The following is a 24756-nucleotide window of genomic DNA, read 5'->3' on the forward strand; positions in this document are numbered from 1 at the left end:
GGTGCACCACACACGGCTAGGATTCAAGACACACTACCACACGCACATGCACTAGTCCAGCAGTTGTTGAAATGTTTCTCCCTCCCCCTCCTCTTTTAATTCCCAGTTATACCTTTTGGTTGACACAGAGACTGTTGATTTTGTACACACGCTAATGCTCGACACCCCCCTCCCTGTTTCCGTATCATACAATGGCAACTGGGTGTTTTCATGTACAGGCAGCGGAAGCCCAGCGATCCATGTGACGATGGGGGATATGATCCTGCTCCAGCTCGCTACTGTACTGAACAGGGAACATAACTCAATGCAATGACTGTCGGATTTCTTACAGCACCCTGGTCCTAGCGCAGTGCCATGAGCCGCAAGCGCTGCGGCACAAGACATTTCCTAGCACCGCTGCTTGTGAACTAATGCATTACCACTGGCTACTGTTTATTTTCACTCGTATTTAATTGCCATGTCATTCTGTACTGACAGCCGAGTACCGCTTGTAGTAGTGGTTTATTGTTATGACACTGTGTGACTGCTGTTTAACTCATCTGTGAAACTAAATAAAGTTTGGGACCATTGGTCTTCAAAAAAAAAAAAAAAAATGTATGTAATTAACTAATTACAATTAATTAATTACCAATTAATTACTAATACAGAATATGTTCAAAATTATATTAATTAATTAACTAATTAATATTAATTAATTATCAATTAATTATTAATTAAAAATATTAACAAACATATATTAATTAATTAATTATTATTAAATTACTTCCCACCCTATTCCCCTATAAACCCACAACCCGCTACAGAATTACATTACGCAATTATTATAAAAACAAAATTCATTTAATAAAATATTTTATAACATTAATACACACTTTTCACACATATTATTACATAAAAATACACTATAAAATATTATATATTATTAAAAATTCGATATTTTTGCTATCTATATTTTATACAGTCGATATTACTTCACTTACCTGAAAAACGATATTTTTGTAGTCGATATTATGTCCAGTCGATATTTTGTCCAGTCTATATTTAAAACTCGATATTATGTCCAGTCGATATTTTGGAGTCGATATTTTGTCTGTACACCGCCTGTGGAGGTGTCTCCGATTTTCAGCCAAATAGCCCATATAGTTATTCTGTGAATGAAGGGTGTCAGATTGGGGTTGCATCAGTTCACCATATCCTTATATTTCTGAATTGAACTTTTTCTCTTTCCTGCTGTTTCTCTCCCTGTTTCCATCCATCTTCCTCTTTCGTTATCTTTTCCGGTGTACCTAGTGTGAGAAAGCGTTCCTGATTTATTGGGATAGTCCAGATTTTTCACTTCCTATCCCAACCTCTCAACCCCGAAACGTCTTCCGCAGCCCTGGAGCTTGCAGATGAATCACGCCACTCGGTAGCTGCATTCAAGCAATGCTTTATTTTTCAGCATACACTCACACACTGTGCATTACATCATACTGCACATTAACCACACCATAACACTACTCAACATATTGAGTAGTTTCTGTTTAGTCTGCCCAGAATGATGAGGGTCCTACCGTATATAACGTTAATATGCCACATCTCTCCCTTTATTAAATAGAAAGTGGCGAACATCAAAAACTCACATTTCCTCGATTAGTCAGTGAGGCCCCTGCACTTGTTTACTGGCTCAGGTGATCCAAGGTGATTAAGGTCTTTTCTGATCGGGTAACGATGACATAGGCTCAGACGCTTGAGCTGCGTCAGGACTCGACAAATCTTGCGGTAGATGTTTAAAATGTGATGTGTCCCAAGTGATGGATTGTCCAGGGTGATGTTCTGTCACCATGTGTCCCTTACATACCAAGACCGGTAAAGCATCAAAGGCAAAAGTAGTGTCCGTTTCTGTCTGTTTAACCAGTATCCTGTCTCCTTTGTCAAAGACTGTCTCCGGGGCATGGCGACGCTGATCTGCATATGTTTTCATTTTCCTCTTTCGAGTCACTTTGGTATCTCAAATTTGGTCAGTATTCACTGGTCCATTGAGGTACTTTTGTTCTAATGGCTCTCCAAAACAGCAAGGTGGTGGACTCTCCCCAGTTGAGGAGTGAGGAGTTGATCGATAGGCCCAAGGAGCCTGGCACATGGCTTTGTTAATTCTTGTCGTGGGATGCTCACTGAATGACACTCTTGAGGTGCCCATGAATCGTTCAACTTCACCATTGACTTTGGACCAGAGTGGTGTACTGTTTGGATTTGTAATTGAGTCGGATAAGAAATTCCTTGAACTGTTTGCTATTGAAGGGAGGCCATTATCAGATATGAGGATTTTGGGTATGTCCCACGTTGCAAAGATGTCATCATGGGTTGTCGACGATAGATCTTTCATCATTTTCATCAATGACTAACAATTTCCTAAAGGCCCAAAGAAGTCAACTGCAACTCTCTCTCAGGAATGGGCAAGAATGTCAGACATTGTCACTGGGTGCTGCATCACCTTGGGGGCCAAACAATTGCAAATGTGGCACTCCTTCAGTTCCTTCTCGACTCGTTCATCTAGCTGAGGGAACCACACTCGATCTCGCAAGGCTCTTTTGGTGGCTACAATACCACAGTACTCTTCATGGGCAAACTTGATGAACCATATTACCCCTTCTTGGGTGACTGATAGCTCATCCTGTACATTTTTAAACTTTTGGAATTCCACATCATCAGCAAGGGGCCGGGTACTTCTTCTCCATTAATACATAGCAATAAGTTCTTTGATGATTATCATGTCTTTATCAGTATTGGTGGCAGCAATGATTTCCACCAACAGAGCCACTGGTGTGCTGGATCACATCTTCAGCTTCAGCTGTCTTGGATGTTGAATTGTGACTATGTAGCGGCACTTATGAAAAGTAATCTGCTGGGTTTTGATCCTTCCTCGGTTTGTGTATAATCTCATAGTCATACTCTTGCAGTCTTAGCCCCCGCCTCTCGATTTGAGGGGGCATCTTAGCCTTTGGGTTTCCAAAAATTGTGAACATTCTGGGTGATCTGTGATGACAGTGAATCATTTTCCATAAAGGAATACATAAAAATGTTTGCAGGCCCACACTACAGCCCAACTTTCTTTCTCTAGCTGCGAATAGGCATCTTCTGTTTCAGACAGGATTTGACTGGCATAGGCCACAATATGTCCCTGAGCATTCATATGCCGTTCTGTTGAGTAAGGTTTGTCCCTAGTGACTTCCGGACTTGCATAAACAGTTATTCCAGTATGTAAATTGGGGTCAAAGTAGACCATTTCAGTTAATTCTCAATCGCTTGTTTAATGTCTATGAAACTCTGGTCACACTCAAAAGGCCACTGAAATGGTAAATGTTGCTTTGTCAAGTCTCTCAATGCAGCGCTCACTGTAGCAAAGTTGTGAATGTGTCTTGAGCAATAACTGGCCAGGCCTAGAAAGGACTGCCACATGGTAACAACTTGGTGGGGGTAAGTGGATGACATTGATTGCACCTTGTCTGGGTCTGGAGTCATTCCCCCATCAGAGAATATGTGTCCAAAAAACTTGAGTTTGGTTTTCTGAAACTCACACTTTGCTACATTCAGAATGAGACATGCATCAGCAAGTAACTGGCACACTTGGGGGAGGGCTTTGTCGTGTTCTCTCTATGTTTTCAGAGAAAACAGTGCGTGATCACTGTATTTGAAATCATGTGTACCAGGTTGGATTACTTGGCAAATAACATCCTTGTTGGACTTGGGCCTTTTTGGCTGGTTCACCCCTAAACTTTTTGCCTTTAGCCTCTGGCATAGTGGTAATGATGTTAGGCATCTGCGCACTTTAGCACTGTGGCCCAGTGTAAAGGGCATGCACACTCTGAGTGCGTGTGGTGAGAGTGGCCTGCCCTCCCATAGGAATGCATGGGGGATATGTGTGTCCATGGTAGTTTCTGACATGAGGGGAGTGCAGGGTCAAGTATAGTATGTGCAAACTCGTGAAAATGAATGCTGTGCAATAGTGTACACAGATCTATTGTGGTTAGTTTAGAAATTCCACTTTTGGAAGTTGGCATCTCTGTGTGCTGTGTGATGTGAATTGCCTGTCTGGCTTGTGAGTGATAGGTGCTGGATGGTGTGGTTGGCTCCAGGAGCCAGGATGAGTCTTCCCAGTGGCGAATAGGGAGATCTGCATGCAGATGGGAGGGAGCACTTGCACCTGGGACCTGAATAGGGCTGTGCCTTCCCTCCACAATTCTGGCTCCACCTCCTGTGTCTGTCTTGTGAAAGGGAGAGAGAAGCTGAGCAAACAAGGTGCTCCTGAACCAGTTGTATCAGGTTCTCCCATTGCCTGCACCTTTGATACAAAGGATTTGGTGGTATAAATATAGGGGCTGTGACCTCATGAAAATGTTCTTGTTCTTGGACTTGAATCTGCCAGGGGTGTGCTGCTGCTGGGGCCCAGGGGAGGGCTTGCCTCCCTGGGCTCTGCCCTGCCCCTGGATGCCTGGAGGACTTCTTTTTCTGGGACCCTTCTGCCTTGCTCGGATTCCTGGACCCTAAAGAGACTTTGGCAGCCCCTTTTGCGCCCTGGGAGCGCTGTGCTGCATTCTTTTATTTTCCCCCAGGAAAAGCATGTGGGCTGCGCAGTGCTGATGCTGCAGCCTTTTTGGAGCGAATCCCCAGTGTAGGGATTCCCCCTCCTTCTGAGCTTTGCAGGTACCTACCCCGCCTGGCTGCTTATTAGTTATTTTTGGCGGGAGCCTACCCTGCTTATTGCCTTAGTTTCAATGCGGGTGCCCACCCTGCTTATTTAATTATTTTTATGCGTGGGTGCCCATCCCGCGACTTTGCCTTTATTTTTATGCGTGGGTGCCCACCCGCAACTTTGTCTTTAATTAATGCGGGTGCCCACCCCGCTTTATATTTTTAATCTTGAGGGAGCCTACCCCTTGTGTGCCCCAAAGAGAAATTACCGCTGCAGCCCGTGCGGCCGCACCAGAAGTCAGGTGCCCCTCGCCCGGGACGTGGGCGGAGCCTGCGATCCGGCGTGAAGGGCGCCAGAGTAATGTGTCCTACGTGGTGCTCCCGTGTGGTGGAGGGAAGCCCCGCACTGTGAGGAGGAGTGGCCGCACGGAGCCTCGCTGACTCCCTCCTGAAGTCCCGGTCCCAGAAGGAGGGACCGGGCAAAGCAAGTAGGCTGCCTCAAGAGCAGCTGCGTGATTTCTGCGGAGGGGGCGGGAGGCACATTGCCGGTGCCTGCCCCCCCTGCATCCCAGTGAAGAGCCCCCGCATTGCCTCTGAGGGGAATGGCGGAAACACAACGTGCCTGAGCGGCCCCGTCTAGCAGACAGCCCCTGTAAAGTGGGTGATATTTGTTTTAGGGCACCAGGCTTGCCCAGAGCCTGTGCGTGGCTCCACCGCTTGGGGCCTACCTACTTAAGGGCCATATTTGTTTAAAGGGGCCCTTGGTTGTTTACAGGGCCAGAGGGGCCGGTGACCCTTTTTCAGTGCCCCAGTGTGGGGCTACCCTTCACAGCGGTGCTGCAGTTTCGGGCCGCTGCAACTTCTCTTGGGATATGATCATTTCAGGAGCCAGTTTTATGTGATACTGTGCATGACATGATTTATGTTACAGGTTGACGCTGAGTATAGTTTCTGTCAGTGATTACTGGCTGTGTTTTAAGTTCATTCTATATTCTTACTTTTACTATTTTTACCAAGTGATGATTCTGACAGTGGCCCATATTCTATTCTATTCTATTCTAAATTTGGTAAAGCGCAACAGCTACCCCAGCAATGGGGCGTCCCGGCGCTGAGAGACAAACACACACCTTATTGGACAGGCTTATATGTAAGCATGGGCGAATTTTGCGAATCTGGCGTTCGCGAATTTTGCGAATTTGCGAACTCGCAATCTGCAAAATCCGCAAATTCTCGCGAATTTGCGGATTTTTTTTTTGTGTTCGCAAGGATTTCTGCCAGTTCTCAAGGATTTCTGCCAGTTCGCGAGGGTTTTGTACCAGTTCGCAATTGCGAACTTACATGTTGGCTCGCAACGGTCACGATTATGTTGTTTCTACGTCTGGTTCATCATCACAGGTTCCCAGAACCCTCTGTTTCACCCCTGCCACCCTCTGTTTCACCCATGCCACCCTCTGGTACATCAATGCCACCCTCTGGTTCATCATCACTGTAGATTATGGGGGGAAAAAGCAAGCACACCTGCCTGCTTCAACTGACATGAATTAATTTGGGGTTGATTTATTGATGTGTCACTGTTTTAAAATTCCAGTCTGGCACCTGCTTCCTTATCTGTAGTTTGCTTTCTGTTGCAGTGCATTTTTTTTCCCAGGACCTTTGTGGCCTACTTGTAGCTATTCTATGAGCCTGCTGTGAGGGTCAGAGCAGGGTCATACAATTGTTGCAACTAGCAACTGAACTCTGGAGGGGCCCTTGTCAGGAAGCACTACAGGGAATGGTTACTAATGATGAGTTTGAACTTTTGAACCTGCTGAATGCTTTTTTTGTGTTCGCAAGGAATTCTGCCAGTTCGCAAGGATTTCTGCCAGTTCGCGAGGGTTTTGTACCAGTTTGCAATTGCGAACTTACATGTTGGCTCGCAACAGCCACGATTATGTTGTTTCTACATCTGGTTCATCATCACAGGTTCCCAGAACCCTCTGTTTCACCCCTGCCACCCTCTGTTTCACCCATGCCACCCTCTGGTACATCAATGCCACCCTCTGGTTCATCATCACTATAGATTATGGGGGGAAAAAGCAAGCACACCTGCCTGCTTCAACTGACATGAATTAATTTGGGGTTGATTTATTAATGTGTCACTGTTTTAAAATTCCAGTCTGGCACCTGCTTCCTTATCTGTAATTTGCTTTCTGTTGCAGTGCAATTTTTTTTCCAGGACCTTTGTGGCCTACTTGTAGCTATTCAATGAGCCTGCTGTGAGGGTCAGAGCAGGGTCATACAATTGTTGCAACTAGCAACTGAACTCTGGAGGGGCCCTTGTCAGGAAGCACTACAGGGAATGGTTACTAATGATGAGTTTGAACCTGCTGAATGCTTTTTTTGTGTTCGCAAGGATTTCTGCCAGTTCGCAAGGATTTCTGCCAGTTCGCGAGGGTTTTGTACCAGTTCGCAATTGCGAACTTACACCGCACGCAGCAAAATTGTATCACCAAGAAAAAAAAATCCGCTGCGTGCGAATTTGCGGATTTTGCGGGAAATTCGCGGATCTCGCGGATTGCGAATTTACCGAAAATCCGCAAAATCCGCGAGCGTAACGGATTTTCCGCCTATGCTTACCCATATGGCCCTGTCATGTGTAAATAATCCCTTGTAAATATTGCCCAGTGCCAGTTGGCACAGTGTATATTGTGTGATTACCATCTAATGTGTTTTATGATAATACAAAGGCTATTTTTATATATAACCTTGTGTGGAGTTCCTTTTGTGGTGTGCCTAGTATGTTTTTACTGTGTGTGTCGTGCAAATGCTTTACACATCGCCACAGGGATAAGCCAAACTGCTCGTGCCAAGCTACCAAGGGGGTGAGCAGGGGTTATCTTTGGCGTGTAACCCCCTTTCCCTGACTAGAGTGGTGGTCTCTGCCTGGCTTTGGCGCAAGCCTTAGCCAACCAGAGATCCCCATTTCTAACAATCCTGAAATATCTCAACAGCCAAAGATACTCCAAAACACAGTCTCTTATATCTAAATAATCCAACATGAGTCAAAAAGGTGGGAATATACCTGCAGTTCTCCTTCAACTCGAGTTGATGGTATCCCTTATTCAGGTCAAGGCGTGAAAAGACTTTGGCTCTGTTCACTTGCATGATCATGTCCTCTATGTGGAGTCCATGGTGTCTCTCCCTCTCAATTGCTTTGTTTGCCTGGCGCATATCCACGCACATGCGCACCGCTCTGCTACTGTGCTTTTTCTGCACTACTATTATGGGCGACACCCATGGCGTGGGGCCTGCACAGCATTCAATGATTTAATGAATGTGCTGCTAATCAGGCCAACAGCCCAGCTGTTCTCTCTCTAAAATGATACCATGTACTTTAGGTACATACCAGATTGGTTACTGGGTCACCCTTGTGAGCCCCTGTATATTGTACCATAGGTACCCAGGGCATAGGTGCACCCTAGGCCTACCAGGGGCTGCAGCATTTATTGTGCCACCCCTGGTTTGCCTTCCAAACTGACACCACAGGTCTGTTTATACAGCCTGGGTAAGGTGGAGTAATCACCCCTTACTTAGATATAGTATACCTGTATCTATATATACAAATAGACACATATACACCTATAAGTCACTCCTATGGCAGGCCTTAACAATCCTGGACGCAGAGTGCTTGGTTTTATGTAAGAGGGTGCCCTAGCATGAGCTGAGCCCCTCTGCAGCTTTCAGAACCATCCCCTATAGCTGTCCTATGATATAGCCATACCATATACTCTTAAGTGCATTATAATCCTCGCCGTTAATGCTAACTTTGGTTCTGCTTATCAAAACATATCGTGTAAGGTGTCAAACACTTTGGAATACTACCCACCCCCCAGTTCTGGCGGCAGGGGTAGCATTCCACCCTTCTAGAGGGAGAAGACATGTAGTTATTGGTTTACCCGGTTAAAGTTAAACAGAGCCTCAGCATCACAAAATGGATGCTGCTGCCACAGACACGAGTCTGCCCTCCTGATGCTGGATGAAACTTCGGCTGGGGAGGCCTGGACAATAGGTTTTGTGTCCAGGGAGGTGCTTGCCTCTCCCCAGACAGGCTTTAGTGTATTGGGGCAGGGAGTGCTGCATTCAGTGAATGCTTTCCAGACACTTCCTGGAGCACACTAGGTGCTCCATGCATTTCACAGTTCAAACCGGTTGCTGGGGCACTCAGCCCCAGCCCTAGCGTGAAACTGGTCAAAGGGAAAGGGGTGTAACCACCCCCACCCCAGGTCCACCCATAGGAGGTACCTTAAATTTTGTTCAACCCCTAAACTTAGTATAAGTATAGGATCCCAGTCCCTAGGACTTTAGATTGCCCTGGATGAAACTCTGAAACATATATCCTGGACCATCGACATTCCATTTTGACTGGAAGATGGAAGATATCTCCCTTGTGGTCAAGGAGTGACCACCCTGTTCAAACAGGCACCAACAGCAACTTTGCCAGTCTGCATTTTTGAGGCTCCCACCGGATCCCGAAGAATCTGCGACACAGGACATAAACTTCCAGACATCTCTGATCCAGACCTTCGCTCACAGCTAAGCTGAGACCCATGGCGGACACGAGCGACGTGGGACCCGAACTCGTGGACATCCTGCATTTTGCAAGCTGCTCCTACTTCACAAGATATCTTGAAGTTGTGCATTGGGGTGCTTAAAGCCCCAGAACCGAGCACCATTTGCATTGAAGCTTAGAGGCCCCCACTCCCCGAGTGTCCCGTGGGCCCCGCTTTTGCATTTCAGCTTGATGCGTCTTTGCGGTTACTTGTCCGTTGGCTAGTGAGACACCCGAAGACTTTTCTTTGAATCTAACTTGCTTTTCTGGTTGCTCCAGGCTTACTCCAACTTCCCTGCAAAGGAGAAGTTCCTCAGACCTTGTTGGTCTGCACCAAAGCCAATCTTGACATCCTGTGTGGGTTGCGTTTGCCAATGCTTGTTAGGTTCAATCCGGATACTGACATCGCAGTCAACTAGATTCTTTGTGGTACAGCCCGAATCCAGCTCCTAGTTGTCGTCGAAGCCTCCTGGTCCTCGTGGCTGAAGAGACAAACTTCACCTTCTCACCTGAAATCACCCAACATCTGCTGGCATCTTCCTATCGCCGCCCTGGTCACTGGCAAGTGGCCCAGACTCTGTCCCTTCTGCTTCCAGGTTCTACAGATATTCGATCCACGATTGGATCCACCCGGACACTTTTCCTCTGGTCGCCTGCAGAACTTCTTTGTAGATCTCCATTGAAATCGACGACGAAATCCGACACCAAAAGAGACCTATGCACCCGGCTTCCGTGGCTGAGGTAACAGGAGTACTCTGGTAGTCTCGAGGGTATTGGCCCTCCTAGTGTCTTAGTCTAAAAGGGTTCCCTCATAGTTCATTTAGAAGTGTCCTTAAATAGTAAATTTGTAACTTGTTCCTTTCCCATAGAAAGTCAATGGTAACCTGTGGCTGTGTTTAGTCACTGCACGTGTCTCCCGTGGGCCTCCTACTTCCTAACCTTTAGTTGTTTAGAGTAGCTCCAGCCATTCCACAGGCCCCAGGCCTGCTTTCTAATTCTCACGTGGCTCTAATACCACTATTTTAGTATATGGTTTGTGAGGCCCCTAGGGCAAAATGTATACTCTGCAGCTTATCGTATGCCAATTAAGTAACTTGTATTGTACTTTTACCTCTGACCTCATAAAGAGTGCAGAAAGGTTGTGTTTAGAATAAATACACATATATTTGATATATACCTCGTGTGGTGTGCTTTCATTTGGTACTCAAGGGATTATAATTGGTAAAACAACTTGCTTAATTCGCTCTCTGAAGTCTTAGCCTGAAGACTGCTCGCCACTGCTACCCCTAGGATAGCTTTCTATAAGGTTGACTTTACAACCACCATCAAAAAGGGTCGATTAGACTGGTGCAAGGTGCCCACTAGAACTAGTGGACATCATATGCCAGGCTAACTTCTCACATTGGTGTGCAGCGGATGGGATAAAGGCTTGCATTGTTTTACCAAATAATCTTGAGAATATCATTTGAAAAATCACATCAAGTTTCCTGTAGGTACAGATGAATCAAGTTTTATAATACATAAGTTCTACTGAACTTAGCAGTTGTGGGTGGTAAGGGCTTAGCACACCCTGACTACAACTTCTAGAGATGTTCTATTTGGAAAACAAGTAGTGTAGGTAGTGCACACACCACACCTCACTCAGGGCTGGACTGAGAACCAAAACCGGCCCTGGCAAAGTGCTCGGCCAGGCCCCCTGGGGGTGCGACCGAGCACTTTGCCGGGGCCGGTTTTCGGCCGATTTTGATACAGGGCCGATTTTGCAGCTATGCTGCAAAAACGGACCTGTAACAAAAACAGCCCCCAGGGCCCAAAACCGTCCCCACCCTTGCGGCGCACCGGGGGATTGCCCAGTGCCCGCAACGGCCAGTCAGGGCCTGACCTCACTAGTCATGGCCTTAAGGGCAGGAGCTAGTGCTTCACTGCCAGATGTCAGCCAAGAGCAGACATCTAAGTATGACACCTTCTCATTCCAAGATTTGAGAGGATTATGTGTCACAAGAAAATTAAGTCAAGGACAGAGTGCAACCACCCAACACCTCATAGATATACTGGTGGCAAAGGACTTAGCAAAAGCATCAGATCCAGGTACCCAAGGTAGTGGGGGGGCTATCCATTATTAGATGAGGATCCTAGTAGGGTTCCCCACCAGGACTCTGAAGAAGATGAGGATGAAGACCAGGAAGTGGTTGAAGAACCAGACCTGGGAGAAACAAGACTAACTGGAGATGGAGATGGCCATGAGGGTCACTCCTTCATTCCCCCAGATAGGCCTACTGGTGGACCCAGAAGAGAGAGATCTAACTCAGGTGAATCTCACCATTCTGGTTCATCAATAGGGTCAATTGCCTCATCTCACAGGAGGAGAACATCCCCTCAGAGAAGAGAGCATGAAGCAAGAATGACAGAAGTCAATCTTAGGATCAGGAGGCAAGAAGTTGCCCTGGCCAAAGAGACCCTAGCTCTTGAAAGAGAGAGAATATTGTGTGGGTTAGAGCTGGTGGCAGTATTATCCCTAGTGGTAGGTCTCATGACCATAGAAACCTAGACAAGATTGTCCCTCCCTATCAGATTGGGGATGACATCCACAAGTGGATAACTTCTTTGGAGAGGGCCTGAAAAGTACAGCTGGTACCCCAAAGTCAGTGGGCAGCAATCATGTGGCTCTCCTTTGCAGACAAAGGAAGAGACAAGCTCCTCACTGTTAGAGAAGAAGATGCTGACAACTACACTGTCCTGACGAGTGCTCTAATCAATGGGTTTGGCCTAACCGCTGAAAAGTATAGGTTGCTGTTCAGAGATACCCAAAAGACACAGACTCAGGAATAGACAGATTTTGTAGATTGTGCTGCTAAGGCTCTGGAAGGTTGGTTACTGGGCAGAAAAGTAAGTGACTATACAGGATTGTATAACCTTATAATGAGAGAACAGATTCATAATAATTGTGAGAACCAGTTATTGCATCAATACGTGGTTGACTCTGATTTGACCTCTCCACAAGAATTGGGTAAGAGGGCAGACAAATGGGTCAGAACCAGGGTGAGGCAGAAGGTATAGAACCAAGGTGGTGATCAGAAGAAGCAAGTCTAAAAGGGTGGGGAGAAAGCAAAAGACGAGAAGTCTTCTCAAGGTCCCCAAAAAGCTTCTAATGGAGGGGGGGGGGGTCCCAATAATCTAAAAAGAAAGAAGGCCAAAAGAAACCATGGTGCAAAGTTTGTAAAAGTAATACTCACTGGACCAGTGATTGCACCAAAAAGGAGACCGCTCCAGCCACCATAGCCCCTAAGGCAACTGTTCCCCCTAGTTCAGCTCCAAGTGATGGTTCTCCACAGAAGGGTGTAGTAGGGTTAACCCTGGGAACTGAGATGTACTCTGGCCTAGTCAGAGTACCAACTCAAGCTGTTTTGATCTGTGATGGAGGCATGGATATGTCCTTCCCTGTGAGTCCCAATAGTTTGGGCAAGTACAGACAAACTCCTTTAGTTAATGAAAAAGAATCTCTTGCCTACAGGGACACAGGGGCTACTGTCACCATGGTGATAACTGACTTTGTGGACCCTGGACTGGTCATACTAGGTGAATCTTACCTAGTGACCAATGCTAGCAATGTCACTACTGCACACAGTATGGCAGCTGTGAATTTCTCCTGGAGAGGTTTAACTGACCTTAAGAAGGTTGTTATTAGTTCAGACCTCCCTGTAAAATGTTTGCTTTGCAATGACCTAGAGACTTCAGCTTGGTCTGAAGTGGAGTTCAGGACACAAGCAGAAATGTTGGGCATATCAGCACATGTTCTTGTTGTGACCAGGTCACAGGTCAAAAATTGCAACACTGAACAGGTACTGGATTATGGAATAATGGACCCGTTGCCTTCCAGGAAAAGGAGCAGTAGGGTTAAGGCTGTGCCTTCCCCCCTGCCTCAGGATGAGGATCAGCCTTCTGAGGAAGCTGATTGTGAGCCCCAAGAAGGAACTGTCCTAGAAGAGCTTGAGCCTGATCAGGTTGAGTTTCTTGGGACAGGGGGACCTTCTAGGGCAGATCTGAGGCAGGCACAGTTGGACTGCCCTTCTCTTGAACCCCTCAGACAGCAAGCTGCTGCTGAGGCTGCAGGGAATGCTAGTGGGACCCATAAGGTTCACTGGGATGAGGGGCTCCTGTAGTCAGAGGGTAGAGACCCCAAGCCTGGTGTTTCCAGGAGATTTGTCATACCTTTGGCATTCAGGGGCTTCCTTTTGACACTAGCCAATGATATTCCCCTTGCAGGACATCTTGGCCAGAACAAAACTTGGGATAGGCTTGTTCCACTTTTTCACTGGCCCCACATGTCAGAAGACACTGATGAGTTTTGTCGCTCCTGTGTGACCTGCGAAGCCAGTGGCAAAGCAGGGAGCACTACAAAGGCCCCCCTTATACCACTACCTGTGGTGGGGGTTCCCTTTAAAAGAGTTGGGATATACATTGTTGGAACAATGGATCCCCGAACAGCCTCTGGGCACAGGTTTATTCTGGTGGTAGTGGATCATGCCACCAGATACCCAGAAGCTCTTCCCCTTAGGAACACTACCGCACCTGTTGTGGCAAGAGTCCTCCTGGGAGTTTTCTCAAGAGTGGGTTTCCCTAAGGAGGTTGTATCAGATAGAGGTGCAAACTTCATGTCTAGTTACTTGACTGATGTGGAAGGAGTGTGAAGTGAACTATATGTTCACCACACACTATCACCCACAGTGCAATAGTCTAGTTGAACGATTCAACAGGACCTTAAAGAGTATGATCAAGGGTCTCCCAGAAAAGCTCAGGAGGAGATGGGATATTTTGCTACCTTGCCTTTTGTTTGCTTATAGAGAGGTCCCACAGAAGGGGGTTGGTTACAACCCTTTTGAACTTCTGTTTGGGCATCCTGTAAGAGGACTCCTTTGTCTGGTAAAGGAAGGATGGGAGTTACCTCTCAAACTTCCCAAGCAAGACTTTGTGGACTATGTACTTGTCTCCGCTCCCGGATGGCAGAGTACATGAAAAAGGCATCCAAAAACCTTTAGGCAAGTCATGAATTGCAAAAGGCCTGGCTTGACCAAAAGGCTGTACTGACTGTTTACCAGCCAGGACAGAAAGTGTGGGTGTTGGAGCCAGTGGCCCTAGTAGCTCTCCAAGACAAGTGGAGTGGACCCCAAACTATTGTTGAACAAAAGGGAGAGGTGACCTATTTGGTTGACCTTGGAACTCCCAGGAGCCCCCACAGGGTGCTTCATGTCAACAGACTGAAACCATATATTGACAGGGCAGACATGGGCTTGCACATGCCTACTGATGAAGGACAGGAGGAAGAGAATGACCCTCTCCCAGACCTGCTCTCTCAGAACCCTGTGATGGTTCAGTTGATGGTGTAGCCTTGGCAGGCAGCGTCACTGACCAACAGCACAGTGACTGCAGGCATACAGACATATGTTTTCACTGACTCCAAGTCAGACTACCTGGTGCACTCATGAAGTGGACACCGTGGACAGTCTGCCTGTTAAAAATAAGATTTACAGGCAACCTGATCATGTCAGGGACTGTATCAGGACAGAAGTCCAGAAAAGGTTGGAACTGGGAGTGATTGAGCCCTCAGATAGCCCTTGGGCCAGCCCAGTAGTCCTTGTGCCAAAACCTCACACCCAGGGTGGTAAGAGAGAGATGAGGTTTTGCGTAGACTACAGAGGTCTCAATGCTGTCACCAGGACAGATGCCCATCCAATACCCAGAGCAGATGAGCTCATAGATAAGTTGGCCTCTGACCTCATAAAGAGTGCAGAGGGGTTGTGTTTAGAATACATACATATATATTTGATATATACCTTGTGTGGTGTGCTTTCATTTGGTACTCAAGGGATTATAATTGGTAAAACAATTCGCCTAATTCGCTCTCTGAAGTCTTTGCCTGAAAACTGCTCACCACTGCTACCCCTAGGATAGCTTTCTATAAGGTTGAATTTACAACCACCATCAATAAGTGTCGATTAGACTGGTGCAAGGTGCCCACTAGAACTAGTGGACAGCATATGCCAGGCTAACTTCTAACAATCTGCTTGTTCTTTTGCTCTAGCAGCCATCAGCATTTTCTCTAGACTGTGTGTTTCTCTCAGCACACGCCTTCTAAACAAATCTAAAAGGCAGCCTTCGACAACTCTGAAGCACATGGCTTCCTCATTGGTGAAATCACAGAACTTGAAATGCTTAAGTGCATTAAGTCTTTTCACAAACTTGTCCATTGTCTCACCAACCTGCTGTCAGGCTTGGTTGAAGTCATAACTGTCATAGTTGACATTCAACATTGAATTGCACTTGTCATCCTCTTCTTCTAGCACACCTATGAAGTCATTGAATGTTTCATTCCAGGCAGCCCACCTGGTACCAATGTTCTGCTTCCTCGCTGTGTTGAATGGTGATGGTGGTTCCGGAAACGTGGCCACAGTGTACTTCGCACTCTCTTCTGCCATTATTGAGAGAACGTGCTGTTCAGATGGCGTTCGCCATGCAGAGCGGCACAGACAATTTCTACAAGCACCAGCCTTGTGCTTGAACTTGGGTGGCTGAATTCTGAAATCACCCTTGACAGTGAGTAAGCTCTTTGTTTCTCGTAATTTTTAATTGCTGTTGTTATCTTTTTGCTTCTTCTGAATAATTGCTCTATAGTTCGGATGCAGCGCAGCATCTATGCTGGCAATCTCATAAGTAGGGTTTTGGCAGGTGTTTTGGAGGTGCTCCTCTGTAAGGCCTTCTACTACAACCGTTTGCTGTACTAAAGTCACAATCTTCCCAGGTTTTACGAACATGTAGAGCTGAATCAAAAACATATCACAGTTATACATTTTTCAAAGAAGTAGGCCATTTTCCCTATTTTTTGTGCTCTCAACCTACTTCCAAGTTTGTGGAGGAAACCAGTGTGACCCTATAGGTGATCTAGAAAAGCAATGAATTTCTGAAAAGAACACAAGATTTCGAATTCAACAAGGGGTCATATGTGTACATCCTTCAAGATTTTCTCAAAGAAAATAATTGTTGAAATAAAGAAATATTGAAAATGAGTAGGAATAAAACGTCCATTTGTGACAACATTTTCACGTTTAACTTTTGTCACAATGGGTGATTTACAAAAGCAAAATACCATCACGAGGGACCCTTCTGGTTACAGGGATATATAGGGTTTAGTGGTTCTTTAAGAACCCAAGGAAACCGGTGCCAACAACTGAGCAGCATTGTGCAATGGTTTTTCTTTGTGTACCGAGTATAGACTAATTCATATAGTAAAATAGGTGGAGTGAAAAATGTTTATCAAGGAAACCTATGTATTTCTGAAATGAGCACAAGATATGGAGTTTAGGAGCAGTGGTTATTTGTACATCTCTGAATTTTTTGGTTGTTATACTAGTGAATGATCTGGAGGGTATTTTTCAAAATCTCTTCTTTCTTATAGGCTGGCTTACATTTGAAAGGCACAATTGCAGCGAAATCCAATTGGTAATAACAAATGTTCTACTATTCTGTGCTCCCACAATTCTTCAGATAAAAATGGTACCTCCCTTGTGTGGGTAGGCTTGGTGCCTGCAACAGGTAATGGATCAAAACACAACATGAACGCATCACATTTTTCCTCTGATAACTGACCCATTTTTCCAATGTGGATAGCTATATATTTTGGATCCTAGCTCAGCCGGCACCAAGAGAAACCGAGCAATCATGCACATTTTTGAAAACTAGATACTTAGGGCTATCCAGGGTGGGGTGACTTTCAAGGCTCTCACCAGATTTCTGTTACCCAAAATCCCCTGCAAAGCTCAAACGTTGACTAAGATAGCACATTTTCCTCATATGTGATGGAAAGTTCTGGGATCTGAGGGGAACCACAAACTTCTTGTCACACTTGTGAGGGTAGGCCTCGTGCCTGCGACAGAACACAAAATGGACACATTGCATTTTTCCACCGAAAAACTGACCCTATTTTTCTAATTGGGTAGTGCTAGATTTTTGACCGTAGCTCAGCCAGCACCTAGGGAAACCTAGACAACCTGTACATTATGTAAAACTAGATACCTAGCCTGGGTGGGCTGGCTTGTGTGGGTTTCACCAGGGTTTTTGACCCAGAATCTCTTGAAAAACCTCAAACATTGAGTACAAAAACACATTTTCCTCACATTTCTGTTATGAAAAGTTCTGGAATCACTGGTGAGCCACATGGACGCATCACATTTTTTTCACTGAAAACTTACCCTTTTTTCCCATGTGGGTAGCTCTAAGTTTTGCAAAGTAGCTCAGCCAGCACCTAGGGAAACCTAGGCCTAGTGCCCATGACAGAACTGATCAAACCAAGGTCAACGGGAGTCTCCTGGTGAAGGCTCCCGTTGACCTTGGTTTGAGTCGTATCTGTAGTGGGTACTAGGCACAGTCCCACAAGTGAAGCAGCATTTTTATCGGCACAGATGGGTTGTAGGAATTTTGTGGATTCCTGCAGATTCCTTAAGTTTTCTTCACAGAAATGGAAGGAAAATACGTGATTTCAGGCATAGTTTGAGGTTTGTAGATATTGTGGGTAAGAAAACCTTGTGTGAGCCACGCAAATGAAACAGTAAGATTTAAAAAATCAAAATATACAATACATTTATTCATACAGAAAATGAAAGGTTGAAAGTACATGCACACAATAGACACAGTAATACATGAAACAGAGACAAGGGTAGTAGAAGTACTGTAAAAGCATGCTTTAAAATGTTAGATGAAGAAAACACACACATAAGGTAATATTAATACACATAAACAAAGTAGCACCAATGACTTACTTATGAACATGTTGCTTATTAACTAATATAGACAAGGTTTTATATTAAGTGAAGTGGCTTAGTGTTTTGATGCTCTTTGCTAATGAGCACCAGTTAGAAAATTCAGTGCAAACATGTATAAGCAATGAAGTACAAGCTTGATATTCTATAGAATGATACAAAAGACATCATAGTTTATGAAAATCCTCAAACGATATTAGCAATATGTTTTAAGAAAAATGTGAATTTATATGAATAACGTGAAATTTTGTGCTAGTAGGGTATTTCTAACGTTAGTTAGTTTCTTGTAATTATATTTTGTGAAAGTTTATATATTCTTTATGTGAATTGATTTCATTTCATCATACTTGAAGTAAAGTCATAGCTTAGTTCATTTAAATGTGTGATGTAAAGGCCTTTTTAAAAATACTTTTTCCCTGGTGTCGACCTTTCCCCTGGTTAAGCACACCCATGCAACACCCTTGGTACACCCCCATGGTGCAAAGTAATGCAAAGCAGCACTATTTTAAGTTTAGCGCTGGAAAGTAAATTGGGAAAAAAGATTTTGCGCCGAATTGCATCACTTTTTAATTTTGTAAATTTTTTTATCCTCATATGACCTCCATAGATATAACAACCTCTCAACCTATACCGCCCTTGTCGTTTTTTTATCTAGGGGGAGTTGGCTCAGCTGATGGTGTTTAAGTGGCCCCCGACCACACCACTCATTGGGAGCTGACCAAGAGGTCTAATCATCGGATAGCACAGGTAGAATAAACACCAACAGTACCATCCAACAGGTTTTGAACAACCCCAGATCTGCCCGACCCCTATTCTGATTGACCTTTTGATCAAAATCTCTAAAATATCGTACCGCATTCCACCAGGATCTCCAAATTGTTGGGAGGGCCTGGTGCCAAGGCTTACAGATCTCCCTTCTTGCCAACAGGAATAGGTAAAATACCAATTTACTCTTGAGGCCCAAGAAGCCCAACAAGCCATCAGGCTTCAATATAATACCAAAAATAATAAGAGAAGGGCTTACCTCGATCTCCATGCCCAATAGATTAGACAGGGTCTTACCCACGCAGCCCCAAAACTCTTGGAACCGAGGGCAAGCCGTGAAGATGTGGACATCATCTGCGTTTGGGGTTCCACATCTCGTACAATTAGCCTCTCCACCTCCCCTTATTTTCGCGAGCTTGAGGGGCGTCCAGTATATCCTATGCAGTGTGAAGAAATGTTTTTTCCTGAGTGCAGCAGATTTAATTAGTGAATATAAAATTTCCAAAGATACTTGCCATAACTTTTCCAGATCTTCACTCGGCAAGCAATTGTCCCAGACCAGATATGGGCGTTCCATTTTATTATTTGCTGCCTCAAGAAGATGCTGGTACCAACGACCAACTTACTTTTTTCTAACCTTTGGATCTTGCAGCTCATCTTCCATGGCGGTGTCTTCTGGCATTAATCTGTTTAAACTTCTACACCAGGATGCTATTTGGTAAAATTTAAATCTGGAAAGGGCTCCGCTGGTAATATTCCACCATACTTCCCAAGGCTAACAGATTTTCCCAACCAATAAGTCCTTCCAGATTAGGACTCCAGCCTCTTTTAATGGGAGCGATAATGCGTCTATAAGGCATTCCGGCGTTCCTGGGGAGTTCCACACTGGAGCCCAATGACTGTAATACGGCAAGCCTAAAACAGCTCAGTCCATAATTTAGCCGCCATATATAAAGTCTTAAGCCTAACCTTTTTAAAGTATTTAGGGGCTCCAAATTTATACATAAAACCCACTTTATCCATATCAGAGAGCATGGCTTTAAACATACTACGATTAAGGAGCTATCTGGTTTTAATAGTAGCATCCTGCGATTTTTTAATTGATATGCCCAACAGTACAACAGAAGGTCCGGCAGACCCAAGCCTCCCTTAACCATCTTTCGCCTAAGCTTCTTCCAGGATAACCTGATCCCTTTACTTGCCCATACAAATGAGGAGATCTTACCCTGTATTTTCAAAAGAGCGGTTTTATCAAATTCCAAAGGAATATTATTGAAAAGATAGGCAAATTTGGGGAGCACACACATTTTGATCAGGTTCATTCTCCCATAATGAGATAACGGTGGAATCTGCGATCTCTTCAGTAAAAGCTCCACCTCCTTAGAGCCTTTATCCAAGTTTGTTTTGGCGATCTTTCTTATATCTTGAGTTACTAACACTCCCAGATACTTTAATTCTTTAGACAACCTGACCCCCTGTGCAGCGGTATTCCAAGCCATAATCTCAGTTTTGTCACTATTAACTTGGTAACCTGACACTTCTTCAAAAGACTGTACTTCAGCCATTAGCTCAGATAGAGTCAAATTAACATTAGAAGAATATAATATAAATTCATCTGCATACAAAGCAATCTTCCTAGTAAACCCATTGATTTTAAAAGGTAAGATATTATCATTCTGTCTTAGACTTTGAGCTAAAGGTTCAATGTATAGATCGAAGAGGATCGGTGATAATGGGCACCCTTGTCATGTGCCACACTGAACCAAGACTGCGGCAGAAAGATTACCCTTAACCAAAATCTGTGCACGGGGCGAACTATATATTTTACTAAGAACTTCCCTAAAGTTAGTTCCAAACCCAAAAGCCTTTAAAGTGTTGTTAAGAAAATGCCAGTTTACTTGGTCAAAGGCTTTTGCAGCATCAACCGTAATGATAGCAAGTGGGGCCCCTAATGTTGTTGCCAGGTCAACCGAGCCAATTAAGGAATACACCAGATCCAGCATCTGCCTGCCCGGTAAAAACCCCTTTTGATCTTGGTGGATGATTGACCCCACTATCTTGCTGAGCCGGGCATTTAACACACCCGCAAAAACCTTAAAATCACAATTTAATAGTGAAATAGGGCAGTAAGATTGACACTGAGTTGGCTCTTTGCCCGGCCTTAAGATTAGTGTAATGACCGCCTCATTCCAGGTATCTGGCAGGGGCGAATTCCCTCCAAGGATCTCATTATACAACCTCAACCAGATCGGGATTATTTAATCTAGTATTAGCATATAGACTTCAATTGGGATTGCATCAGGGCCTGCTGCTTTCCCTTTCTTAGTTTTGTCTAAGATTGCACATAGTTCACCCTCCTCTATATCCTGGGTCAACATTGCTTGGCTCGCTAAATCCAATTTCGGCAGTTGTTTTCCAGCCAGCCACTGATCGAGGACCTCATTCTCAACCAATAATTCTTCCCTGTACAAACCTTGAAAGAACTCCACAAATGCTTTCTCAATACCCCTTTTTTCCTCTACACTTTGGCTCCTACCTTGATCTTATTAATAAAATTATGCGACCTGTCAGATCTACTTTTCATAGCGAGTAGTTTGCCACAGTTCTTCCCCTGATCAAAGTCGCTCATCTTGCTTGCCTCCCACTTTTCAAGCATTATTGTTTCAGTTTTAAGTCTAAATTTCCTCTGTAGATCCTCTACCCTGTCTTCGAGGGATTTTTTCTCTGCGGCAACCGTTTGTGCTCTTTTTAGGGCTCTTTCAGCCGATGCTAGCTGCTTTTCTAGCTCTTCAATATCATTTTTTTCTGCTCTAGCCCAGCCGACGACAGCCCCCTTTAAGGTCCCTCTAAGCCAAGCCTTAAAGGCGTCACACACTACATGTAAAGGGGCAGAATCTAGATTATCTTGGAAAAAGGTAGCTGTCTCTTTCTTTAGAAACTCAGGAGTCGACGGTTGCAAAAGAAATCTTCTGTTCAAGGTCCATCTCCTTCGAAGAGGCTCCAATGGAACTGCCAAAATTAAGATCATAGCACCATGATCCGAGATATGGATTGGCTGATATCTAATTGATCTTACTGACTCTACTTCAGAGAGGTCAATGAAAATGTAGTCGATTCTCGAATAATGGTATTTTTTTTACTATAAAAGGAGTACTCTCTCTTCTCTCCCATTTTTTTTCTCCAAATGTCACAGAGGTTAAAGTTATTTAGCATCATCACTAAGTATGCTTTTACTCGGTGTACCGCGATTTGTGTTCTGAGAGAAGATCTATCTAATTTATTATTAAGCAGAACATTAAAATCACCTCCTAAAATTAAGTGGTCATCAAAGTTCACCAAGGCTGAGCACAAGTTACTCAAAGGGTCAGTATCACCTTCATTAGGGCCATAATAATTGGCTAAAGTGTATCTAATACCATGGCACCTCACCTCCGCTATTGCCCACCTTCCTCTGATATCTATTTGCGACGTAATAATTTCTACTTCTGCATTCAATGTAATAATTATAACTACCCCCTTTGAACAACATTGTTGATCAGACGCAATACCCTTCCCCACCCATCTTAAATTCCCGAACAGCGCCCTGCATTCTGACTTTAACAGGTGAGTCTCTTGAAGCATAAGAATCTTAGCCGGGTTATCTTTAAGATGTTGCAAAACCAGTCGCTGTCTCCTCCTAACTCTCAGACCATTCACATTCCAACTTAAAATCTCAAGAGACTCTACCCCAGATCAATCACCTGTCATAATCCTCCCTCTTATTCCCACCCAGAGATCACAGATAGAAAATAAGTCATATGAGGTCATATTTTGGATATTTTTTTTTTATTTTCTCCCCAATGCTCCCCACCCACACACATGTATTGCATCACTTTTGTGACACAAATAGAGCACAAAACCTAAGCAAATCTCCCACCAAAATGTGTTACTTCTGTTCTATGTGGCAATCGCAGAGCTATTGGTCTTCATAATCCTTACGCGTCTTAACCTCCTTAGGAGGTTGAGATTTCCTGTTGCTATTCTTTATTTCTATAGTATTGTCTTAAGAGTGGTGTACAAAAATCTGATTTCTAACCTGTGAGTTGGCTGTCAATGAATGTTTCTCATCGAACAGCTAACGTGGAGTTTGGTCACCCTAATTTCCACCCCTCCTATTAGCGGAGAAGATTTATCAGAGAATCATTGCCTCTGTGGCAAATGAGCTTGACCTAGTTTGCTAATTGTAAAGGGCCCAGTAGATTAAAGGAGTAAATGAGAATAAGCGAATAAAATAATTTTGTTACTACGCTTCCACTGCATCACAAGGCACACCACCCTGGATCACCTTGGTTGTCTAGTTTTAAAAAACATCTGTGGTTTGTAGTTTTGCATAGGTGGTGCCACAGCATGGCCCCAAATACCACACCTACCCCTCCCTATTGCTTATCTGTCAGCATAGTGATTTAGGGCCTTTTATGTTGTTTTCTCTTGGGCCACCCACACAAGTGGGATTCTGTTCTAATCAGGAGATGTGTGGGAACTCAGGGTGGTAGGAAATCTGTGGTTCCATGCACATTCCATGTCTTTCTGTCACAGAAATGTGATGACAATGTGTTTCTCCTACCAAAATTTGACATTTGCAAGGGCTTCTAAGTAATATTACCTGGTGAGAGCCACACAAGTCATGCATCCCTAGGTGCCGGTTGAGCTAGGGACCAAAATCTACAGCTATCCATGAGGAGAAAAAACACAAGGCGTTCTTAGTAAGGGCAATCTCACTGCCACAGATAAAAATCTAGTACTTTTTTTTGAGGAACCTGCCACTTACACAGGTTGGTTTTAGCACCTCTAGAAATACTGCTTTTAAAGCACAAATAATCAAAGTATCTGAATATTGAAACAAAGACTTCTTAAATACATCTTTAGTGCACTCACTGGTAAATCCAACAATCCAACTCCGTTCAGTTTGTGGATTCAAGTTGAGAGTGTCCGAGTATGCCTCTGAGGTGTCATTCCTCAAACTGAGTGAGCATATCTATGAAACTAAAACAAACATGCTGAGGATACTGCGGAAGTTACCTGAAGAAAAAGTCATAAACTATGGAAAATGGTAGTTTTTGACACACAGGGTAGTTCGTGAGAACATAGCATATGTCCATCCATCATTATGTGAAGTGCTGTGACTGTAATACACTTAATGAATTAAAAAAATACCAGCATTTGTAATCTTGTTATCTATGTTATCATACAGCAAACTGAATATCTACCAAGTTCTGATGGAGGATGAACATGGCAACCAGGTCAAAATTTTACCGATACATGTAGCGTTGGGTGCATAGTCTGTAATGGTATGAATATTTGTAAAATGCACTATCACCTGAGAGGGTATCCTGTTGCCAATGCAAGAGCAGTCAAGAGTGGTCCATGGGGTAACATAGTCGAAAAGGCAAGTTTTCAGTTTCTTGTGGACTGCACTAATTTTAGAGACGGCCCATATGCGTAGAGACAGGTCATTCCGAATTTTTGGACCCTCTTAGGAGAAGTCTATTCTCCTTGCTCTGGTGCTGCCTATGCTTAGCAAAGGTGTCTGGAAAGTTTCTGAAATCTAAGGCTGTATTGAGGTATCCTCTATCAGTGCTGTGTAGGACTTTGAATGTGTGTTTCAGAAGTTTGAAAAGAGCTGTGGATTGGGAGTCAGTGAAGCTGTTTCAGGTGCTGGGTGTGTGCATGTTGGGATGCTGAGGGAGTAGACTGCCTGCTGCGTTCTATATAGTTTGAAGTCTGCGTAGTTGAGTGAGGGAGTAATTCTGTATCAGGGCGAGTGTGGCGCCAATGGGTTTGAATCCGTAGATGAGGATGAAGTGATGGAATGTGTATTTGTACTACCTCTACTATCTGCCGTCTACCTATGCAATATCCCTGTGAGAAAACACACCTAGCCTA

The sequence above is a fragment of the Lissotriton vulgaris genome, chromosome 4_1, assembly GCF_964263255.1.
Source record: "Lissotriton vulgaris chromosome 4_1, aLisVul1.2, whole genome shotgun sequence".
NCBI lineage: Eukaryota > Metazoa > Chordata > Amphibia > Caudata > Salamandridae > Lissotriton > Lissotriton vulgaris.